General features: G+C 38.3%; 1 long non-coding RNA gene across 1 annotated transcript; it reads left to right on the top strand.

Moving 5' to 3' along the window:
• The first annotated feature begins 937 nt into the window (after nucleotides 1–937).
• On the top strand, nucleotides 938–9,692 carry LOC116216315. The gene is made up of 5 exons (XR_004158844.1): nucleotides 938–1,738; nucleotides 1,856–1,930; nucleotides 3,664–3,734; nucleotides 7,522–7,657; nucleotides 9,483–9,692. It is a non-coding gene; the product is annotated as an uncharacterized LOC116216315 (long non-coding RNA).
• Nucleotides 9,693–10,451: the final 759 nt, after the last annotated feature.

Raw genomic sequence — 10,451 nt, 5'->3', positions numbered from 1 at the left:
GGGATGCAGCAGCTACCTTTTCTAAGGATTAAGATCTAGAAGATTAAGAGGCAGGGACTTCTCAGTTCAGAGGGGAGAAGGCTGAGGGGGGTATGATGGAGGTTTACAAAATGACAGAGGCAATACATCAGTGCAGTTGTTGTCCATCAAATATCACAAAAACAAGAGCCAGGGCACCTGACAAATCTACCAGGAAGGAGATGCACTGACAGTGTAGAAGCAATCCCTTTATGGAAAAAGGATTTTTTTTAAAAAATCTACATCTGAAACTTATGGCCACAGAGCCATTGGTGGATTCTAGAAGAGTTTACATTCATAGATAAAAGGTCCATAAGCAGATACCAGACCGATGAAACAGAGTTCAAACATCAAACGTTACTAATACAGCAGTTTCAGATACTGGGAAAATGCAAGAGTGAGTGGCAAGAAAATGGCTAAGTTTCATAGAATCACACAAAGGCCTGGGTTGAAAATTATCACAATGATCATCTTGTTTCAACCCCCCCCTGCTATGCGCAAGGTCACAAACCACCAGACCAGGCTGCCCAGAGCCACATCCAGCCTGGCCTTGAATGCTTCCACAGATGGAGCATCCACAACCTCTCTGGGCAACCTGTTCCAGTGCATCACCACGCTCTGTGCGAAAAACCTCCTCCTAATATCTAACCCAAACCTCCCTTGTCTTAACTTAAAAACATTCCCTCTTATCCTATCACTATCAACCCATGTAAACAGTCACATACTCTCCTGTTTATACACTTCCTTGAAGTACTGGAAGGCGACAATGAAGTCTCCCCAAAGCCTTCTCCAAACTAAACAAGCCCAGTTCCCTCAACCTTTCTTCATAGAGAGGTGCTCCAGCCCTCTGATCATCTTAGTGGCCCTCTTCCAGACCTGTTCAAGAGCTCTGCATCTTTCTTGTGCTGGAGGACCCAGACCTGGATGCAGTTTGCAAGCTTTTCCTAAATAGCATCTTTTCTGCCACTGCTGCAGACAGATTACTGGGCTAGATGGGCCACTGGTATGACTCAGACATAGTATGACTATTTCTTATTTTATACTTACTCTCTACTGTAACATAAATAACAGATTACATTAACACTTTCTCTATTCTTACTCAACCTCAGTAATTACAGTTCATGCAACCTATACTCATAGGTCACATTCTCTAAATCACCAGTCACTCCCATTGCTAGTCTCTATTTATAGTCTTTATGATCTTGAACTGCAGCACCCAGAAATGGATGCTGTTGGCAACTGAGATTTGAAGTGCTTGGTGGAGCATATAGATGTGTCTTACAGACTCCAAAACTGTTTATATATGCTTGTGTTTGTCTTAAGAACACTGAGATATAGTCAATATCCGGACTATCATCCGTGGTACGTACTGGCACCTCTTCTTTCCAAAGAGTGACTTACCTTGGCACTTTATCTCCATTCATTTTTTTCTAAAGTTGATCATTCTAGCGTTCATTTCAAACCTGCTCCTTCAAATAGCTTCTGTCTCTTCAGACACCATGTCTCTACATTACTGACACCATTCTGAATTGGAATCCTATCCTCCAGCATCCCCGCAGTCCCCTTCACCATGGAAACACCTGAAAACATTAGTAACTATTCTCCATTAAGCACCTCGGCAGTGAAAGTATTGCCTAAGCAGAACACATGGCAGAGACTACCAGAGTTCTAATCCACATTTACTTAGATTTAGATGGAGAACATTTTAATACTCAGCACGGTGGGTTTTTTATTTTCATTGGTTGGTTTTGTTTTCGTTTTTTGTTCTTACAAATTTTACTGTTAGAAACAAACCTCACACTTGTTCCAATGAATGTATGCATCCTTTGCCTTACAGAAGTGTTCTTTTCATAGAGTACTAGAAGCCTAACTAAATCCAAGATATGACATCCAAAGCTTGCTGCCTTGTCAGGTAAAAGGAAATTTGATTCGTTTTATGTAATTTAACCTTGCCAAATCAACAGTGACTCATCTCATTATTTTCTAGATGCTCATAAATAGTCTACTTCTTCTAGTATTTTCTCTACAGTTAAATTGATGTTAAGCATTTTGCCACATCAAAACACATTTTGTTTGAACATAAAAAACATAAGAAGCAATTCAGATAATTTTCTCAGTTATTTAATGTATTACAGCCTATGTTACCTCTAAATGTTCTCACCAATTATTTGATATATTTTTTTTTTTCTGATATACTGAATCTGTCAGATAGAGCCAAACTGATCACTGCAGAATATGAGTATCACCACGTACCTTCATCTCTTGTATTTTCAGACAAACCTTACATTCTTTCTTTGGGAAGAATCATAGAACCCTTAAGAGTTGGAAGGGACCTTCAAAGGCCGTCTAGTCCAACTCCCTGTGATAAACAGGGTCAAAAAAAGTTAGTTACACAGAAATACTAAAAAAAATAAATAACTAAAAAAAAAAAATCCAGCTAAGTCTCATGAAATTATGAAGGAAGAAAAAAAGGAATCCTGTTTAGTCTCAAAAGGCATAATGTATTTACTAGAGATCTTATACCTTCGTGTACAAGAGGCCACAGGACCGATCTTTAACTCTGACATGAACACAACACAATAAGAGTGTTCCAGAATAATGGCATAATTAACTCAAAATGTCCACTGCAAATATGAAAGAAAAACACCTTCAAATATTCAACAAATAGCACCTTGCCACAACTATTGTTATCTGCTGCTGCCAATCAGTATTGTTATGGTTGTACAAAGACTCCAGTGCACCAGACTGTCGCTAATTATGTATATTCAAGTGATTAGCAAGCACTTGTTGCCTCGTTCACACCACCCTCCAAACAGCAGCCTTTGAGAGTAGAATAGACTGCAAATTTATTGAGAGAACACTGTTAATCCTTTGGGGAGAATGTAAATGTAAACAGGACTACTCTACATCAAGGTGCTTTGACAACAAAAATCATCTGCATAAACACATGCTCAACAACAAACAGGTGTTCTATTTCACAACTAGCGCCCATTTGATGCTTTCAAGTAAGCATTATGCACAAACTGTTAGAAGTACTTTGAAACCAGCTGCAATTACTATAATTAGCTGTTTTCCTACACTTTGTCTTTCTTTTTCCTGTACCTGCTCAGTATTGTGTTGGCTGCAATCTGTAAACTCAAGTGAAACTAAGGTTCTTGCCTCTTCTTTAAAAATTACTAACCTTTCAGTTCAGTACCAACTACGATAAGTTCATACTCATCATTAAAGCGCCACCAGTTACAAGATGATGTCTGCATAAAATAACAGTGCTACAAATGTCAGGTCACTCATATAACAGTCATCACAGACAGGAAAACAAAGACAACAGCCAAAATAGCACCATAAAAATAGTAAGCCTTCAGTACTGAGGATTTCCCTTTGTAACAGAAATGTCCCCAGGAAGTAACAACATTCAATTTTAATATCAACAACTTCACTTCTAGTTGTATCAGACAATGGGTGGCGAAAGGTCTTGCTAGTAGACAGCTACTCCTTCTAACATACTTCAAGTGAATGTTTAAAATAATTATTTGGACAGAAATCATGTGCTTCCTTTTCCTTAATGAGTACAAAATTTAAAGTACTTACATCCATTTTCAATAATTATTTAAATTACTTATCCATGTCTGATCATTCTTTTCTCAGCCTCTGATGGTATCCACAGATTTGCTTTTCAGCAGTTCAAAATGCCTTGCCATAGCGATGCATTTCTACAGGTAAGTTTAACATGAACAACGTTTAAGTCTAGCTGCCTCATCTCCGAAGTCAAATTCTAATGCACTAATTTCATGAACTTGACTGTGCCACCTATAGATAGCTAAAATCTGATCCTCCTACCCTATGATTTGCCAGATTTTAATGACTGAAGTGAATAATTCCATATTCAGCATCTGCTGAGGGATGATTTTTTTTCACAAATGAAAAGCTTAGCAAGCAAAGACTGGGACTGCCCAGGGAGTAAGAACACAGCTGGGAAGTAGGGCTAAAGATGATAGTAGGATAAGGACAGGCTATAGGCAACAGAGAAGAGATTCTTTCCCCTTGGATGCAACTGGAAAACTTGCGATCAGAGCATAGCACCTTTTCAAGACTGGCAGTCTTCTGCTGACAAGCTAATTTGGCATCCTCCACTAACAACAAAATGTACCTGAGGTCCTTCTAATGCCTCTCCATCTGCAACAGTGCGATTCTACTTTGGAGGAATATCCTCTACAGAGTTCTATACGTTTTTTTACAATGTCCACTACTTTCGTTCCACCAACATCTGCTCATTTGGAAATGATAGTTTACATTCTGTTGGGCCAGCCGGGCACTACACATTATATTCATAGCAGTTACTCCCTAAGAGACTGAAAGTTGTAATATAACAAGACCTCCCATGAAAATGCAGAGAGCATCATCTATCTAGAAAATTCCAGGCTAGCCTAATTTTTGGGCTTCCAAGGGAAGGGAAGGGATTGGGCTCAATCTCTGATTGAGTAGCCCAATCAGAATATGACAAACCAACTCATTTTCCCCATTAGCCCACACTGCATAGATCTACACAGAAAACCCAGTAGTTTCAAGTGTGTAAGTGTATAAGCAATCCCCACAATGACTTGATTTTTTTTCTCTGTTGTTTTTTTTAACCGAAAAATGTGGTAAAACTACTAAAAATAATAAGTCACCAGATTTACACCTTGTATTCTAAATGTGAATAAACACCAGATTTAGAGGTACTTTAAGCTTCCAGTGTACATTAACAGCTGTATTTACAAGAATGCAATCTCATGGGAGAGTAATCTTTATGACTTGCATTCCTAGCTCTTACACTGTAATCCCAAACCAAATTTTACATTACAGTCACTCCTAACCACTCAGAAAATGCAACCGCTCTGTAGCATCAACCATTCTTTTGACCCACTTTAAGATAATTCTATTGTAAGATAGAACTGTAAGATAATTCTAGGAGCTAATCAGAAGAAAGCAAACAAATTGTTGGGTTTTTTTTTTTGATATAGGCTATATTTTCCTGCAGTTTAGTACTTTGCACAAACACTACTCCATTAGATGAATACTGCTGGCAGAGCAAAAGATGCAGCAGAAATGCACATGCAAAGGTTGCAGTGTACCCATTCTCCCTACTTCCAGAGAGGAACAGACATTTATCACCTCTGTCATAATCTCTCTGTCTCAGCACATGAACAGATACATGACAGTATAACATAGTCCATTTTACTTCAAAATCAGAAGGGTTAAGAGCTAGTAATTTGTTGCAGAATTTCTGATGGGAACAGTAGCTTCTACTGTCACCACATGAAGGGTGAAAAGAGGGGAATGAACAGCTGTGAGATGCTTAAACAGCTACAGCTAGATACACAAATCTGGTTCAGTTATTTTATTGTCAAATAAGTCAGCTATATGCTAAACAGAAAATACAACGACAAAGGCGTTTACTACTCATTCATATCATCACCATCACATACAAAGTTACAAGCAGACATATCCGGTTTTTGTTTGTTTGCTCACTACTCTTTGTTAGACATAAAAGGAAATAATTAGGAGAAATACTGTATTGAATCCAGACATAAGGAGCAGTGCAGAGCCTGGTTTCCTACTTACACACACAAGCATGTACTGCTTCTGTGTTTCAAGTGAAAACTCTGAGAGAGAAAAAGAGTAGTAGATAATGGAAAGTTTATTTGGATATCAAACAGCATTTGCACACTGTTTGATGTTGAAGCTGTACAAATTATCAGCATCCTGAAAAATGTACACACATGCTTGCATTCACTTTAATACAGGATATATACATACACAAGTATGCATATAAAATCAAAAGGAAACGCTTTGAAACCACAGGTTTTGAATAAATCAGTCAAAAATGGACGATACTCATCAGCCACAGCTTCCAAACAAGCAAGAAACAAATGTGTAGGTCACTTCGAAAGTAATGCCTCCTATTTATTTCCATGGAAACCACAACAGATGCAATAACACTTACTGATAGAATAAATTCTCAGCTACAAAACACTACTTTTCAAAACAGTCACCATCAATAGCTGCGCATTTACACCAGCGATAAAAATGACCAGCAGAGGTGACCCATTGCCACTGTTGTGATTGCTGAAATGCCTCTCCCACTGCCTTACTGTGCTCATTAGCTTGGTCTCCATTAACATTCAGCAAGTATCAGTGAATGCTAATGGGTGCACTTTTTCCACAAGGAGCAATTCAATCCTACACCTTTGCTTCACACACACTTCCAAGTCAGACATGGTTCTGTCACACTGCCCCTCTGCTGCCATCTATCACACGGCAACAAAATGTAATAGAATACTGGTGGAAAGGTTTAACCTCTAATTACATACCATCACCATCTGCCTCTGACATCATGGGCTGTCATAACAAAATAGGAGGCATTACTTTCAGACCAGCCCTTATATAACTTTGACACTAGATCATTTTAAGACTTCTAGCAGTACAGTTAACACTAATTTACTGGTTCTCATAACCATCTAATCATCTAATCTTAAAACTCCTTTTTCCATGAATACTGCATCCAGAATTTTCATTTTTCGAACGTGTTCTAGTGAAAGGGAACAACGGATCATCCAGCCGCTACGTAGGACTGCTCTACAAACAACAAACAGAATAGAATGCAACTAGAGGAACAGGATTAGTGGCTGGCTACTCTGCAAGTCCTTGTAGCTGTAGGAGGTTTGGGTTATGACTACTGCCAACATGTTTTGAGCATGACTGCTGATACTGTTATGATTCTATTGTCAATGGTTCAGACCTCCCAAACTTCCATTATTTTTTCTCCTATTTAGTGACCTGCTATGATGGGGAAAACACTGCTCAGACTACCTAGAAAGCATAATTTAGTATCTTCCAATTGAGTATTTTCCTAGATAAGAAATTAAGTTAGTGATTTATAAATGTTTCCATGAGAAAGGCATCCTTCCCCAGAGACCAAACTTCTGGAAAAAGCACGCTCCCTCTTGAAAAGCTTGTGTATAAACTGTGTTGTCTGGATGCCTCTGTAACCTATTCCTGGAAATTTTCCCCAATCCCATCCCCCCACTCTTACCCCTTCCTTCCTCCTCCCTCCCCCCAAAAAAGAAAAAGATAATACCCTTACAGAAAACATACCTACATTTCAAAATCCCTCTTCAGAATACTGTGTACTCTGAAGGTTTGCTGTTTAACAAATAAGCGATGTGTAGTGGTTGGAACAGTATTTAAAATGGGTGAGACAGCAGTACATGTACAAATGTTGAAAAGATGTATGCTTTCCAAAGCAGTTTGTTAAATAAGGTCATATTATTACTAAAATAATACAACACATTTAAGACTAAGGCTGACTAAGCAAAATGGTTTATGCCAATATAACCGCAACAGAGCTAGCACAGCAACGGGCAGTGGAGCCCCCTATGTTTTTAAGGAGCCTTTGTGGTAATCACTTTCTCAACTCCAGTGCACTGTAATGCTGTTGTGCTGCTTCTTATATCCTGTTCCCAGAGAGGGAAGGCCTGTACGCATCTCAGCACAGATCCCGAAAATGACGTCATGCTGGTGCAGCGGGAGGGGGACACTAAGAACTGGGAAGAGTCAAATCCTCTCACTGTGCAAGAGAATCTGCACGTGGATGCAGGCTGTAAGTCTGGACATGGAGCAGAAAGATTCTAGATCACAATTTCACTCTGGGAGGCTGTTGTAGTAATAAGCGGAACATCTATTTCTGTTACCTGCAAGGTTTCAAAAGTAAACATTAACTCTACCGTTGAATTCCCAGCTTACTCTACTATAAATACATAGAAGAAACACAAATAGCTGACCTCTAGTAAAGCTAATAAATCTGAAAGTGGTGATTCCCAGACACTTTCAGACAATTCCCTTCTCCTCTTCCACAAAATACCTTTGGAGTGACATCACTCCAGTTTTAAACAGCAAACTACATTTATGACCCTGAGAAGTTAAACAGACGGAGGAACCAACGAATGAGATCATCTGGAACGGTGCGTGTATGTGCGGGGGGGGGAGTGTTTCTTTTCACAAATTACCCCCACTTTTCATTTTTTTAATTTTTACTTTAAAAAACATTTGCATCCTAAAGCTTTTTTTCAGTCTCTCCATTATGTAATAGTTCTTTAGGAAACCGCCAGCTACCCTGACAACTGGGATGCTTTGCCAGAGCGGCTTTGTCTAAATCCTAAAGCAGTACTTGGCTATGCATTGAGCCCAGTGGCTGCCTGTGATCTGAATGCCAATGAGGAGCACTGCCCCTCTTGTCTGACAAGTCAGAGACTTAAAGGTCTATCTGAGGTCAGCAAACTGTCTGGAATACTTTGGTATGCTTATACACAGCCAACAACATGTTCTTTCCTTCCAGTGCCACAGTGGGCAAAAAGCGTTTCATGCTCGACTGTCATTACACTGTGTCTTAAGCAGAAAAAAAGTACATATCCTTCGTGTTTTATTTCTGTTTGGTTTGGTGTCTTACTCAAACTCTCCGAACATCCAACCCCCCTAGTGGACAGGTAGGAATGAAGACTGATTTACATGTACCTTAAAAATCAACCAAATATATATCTAAAAATTCAAGTAACAAGAAGACTACCAACAATACCAACCTACAGATTGTATAGTTTAATACACGTACTCTAACTATAAAGTACTGACTTTATATCATTTGATTCCCTAGCTTTCCACTTAGTCCCCATTCAAACATATCCTATTTGAACACTTAAAACTACTATTTTTATTTTTATTTTTGCAAATGATTAGAAATATTGGAGGAGGCCAAAACTTGCAAAAATATCTTTTCGTTCCAATTTGTTACAAATACCCTGAAATTTTCTTTTTATGACAAAACAGATCTTTTAAGATGGCAATGTGTACATAATCCATCAACATCAGTAGTTAAGAGGAGGTATTAGATTCCAAACTTTTATATCATTTCTACTTTTGCTGGCAGAGAGATAATTGTCTGCTAGTTGCACAAAATGATAGCTTATTCTCTTTCTATTGCTTTTGATGTAAACAGTGAAATCTTATTTTGTTTTTGGTGTTTGTTTTTTTTTAAGACCTAAAATGGATGCAATTTTTTTTTTTAATATGCTAATACCATGAGTTGAGAATTTTCTAATCAAAGAAACTGGGCTGTTCACATTTCTAAGTTTACCACCTTCTGATAATTTAAGCTTTGATTGTTTTCAAGGGAGATTTCAATTCGAATACTCTGAATTCTTAAACATGAGTATCTTTCATTAATTCCAAAAGGAATGGATGCCTTCACTTCTAGGATGATGAAGACTGAAGACAACTAGATTTCACATCAGATTCTAATATTTTCATACATTTTTCACTGAAATTCTGCATTACGGTGTATTCATCAAACAGCATTACAAGAAACGAGCTGACAGAAAACTGCAGTACGAATCTACTGATTTTCAATTTTTTTTTTCTTTTTGACATTACAGTTCAAAAATTTCTAAAAAAAGCATAAAGATGCTGATTAACTTGTCAGACAAAACTACAAACTAAGGAAGAAACAGGTAAGAGTATAGCTTTGCTAAAACCAAGCTTAAATCTACCACTGAGAAAGGCTGCTCTAATGTTGTTGAGCTTGCAAACTATTTCCTGTATAGCTACATTAAGAAAAGAACTTTTGGTGATGTATTTTTGGTGTATGATCTTCAGGGGAAGGTTGCCTTTTCACTTTTTATTACCTACACTCATTCATTCATTCTAGATGTTACTGTGAGCAGAGAAAACTGTTATAGAATAACAGTTACATAACAAAACTCACTGACAGTATTCCCAAAACTTCTTCCCAACTTCTCAGTCAGGTTCCCAGTACTTATACCACAAACATCTGCATAGCAAGTGTATCTCACACCAGTTAAGTTCCCCTTGGCAGGCTCAAGCTTTGACACCACACCCTCAATTCCCATTCAGTCTTCCACATTCTCAGGTTGCTGAGGTCTCATGAAAAGCTTGCTTCCTAGTGAAGTGCTGATCCTGCAAAATCAGTCTTGAACAAAGAAGCTTAGATCTCAAAGAACAGAAAATGAAATTTAATTATCATTAATGTCAATTGTGGCTTGAGGCCAAAAGACCAAATTTTCATTACATAAAACCCACTGTGAGTAAGTATTATGATCCTCCGAAGAGATCAAGAAGGTCTTGAGTGACCATGGAAAAAAAACAGTAATCTTTTCCACAAGCCTATGAAGAACAGGAGTAAGTTAATGAAAAAAGAATAAAGTCAATAAACCCTCCTTCAATTTGTGACCCCAACTATTCTTCAGTTTTCCTTCCAATACTGCTGAAAGGCATCCACTTGACACCCCTCCCATAGCAGTGTGCACCTCCAGGCTGACAGTCGGCTGACGAATCACTGGCTGTTAGGCACTGGAAGATGTGTGTCCAAAAGAAAAGAAAGGAAA

Source organism: Meleagris gallopavo, chromosome 2 (assembly GCF_000146605.3).
Source record: "Meleagris gallopavo isolate NT-WF06-2002-E0010 breed Aviagen turkey brand Nicholas breeding stock chromosome 2, Turkey_5.1, whole genome shotgun sequence".
NCBI lineage: Eukaryota > Metazoa > Chordata > Aves > Galliformes > Phasianidae > Meleagris > Meleagris gallopavo.
The sequence above is the reverse complement of the archived record's forward strand: the minus strand, read 5'-3'. Positions and strand labels throughout refer to the sequence as shown.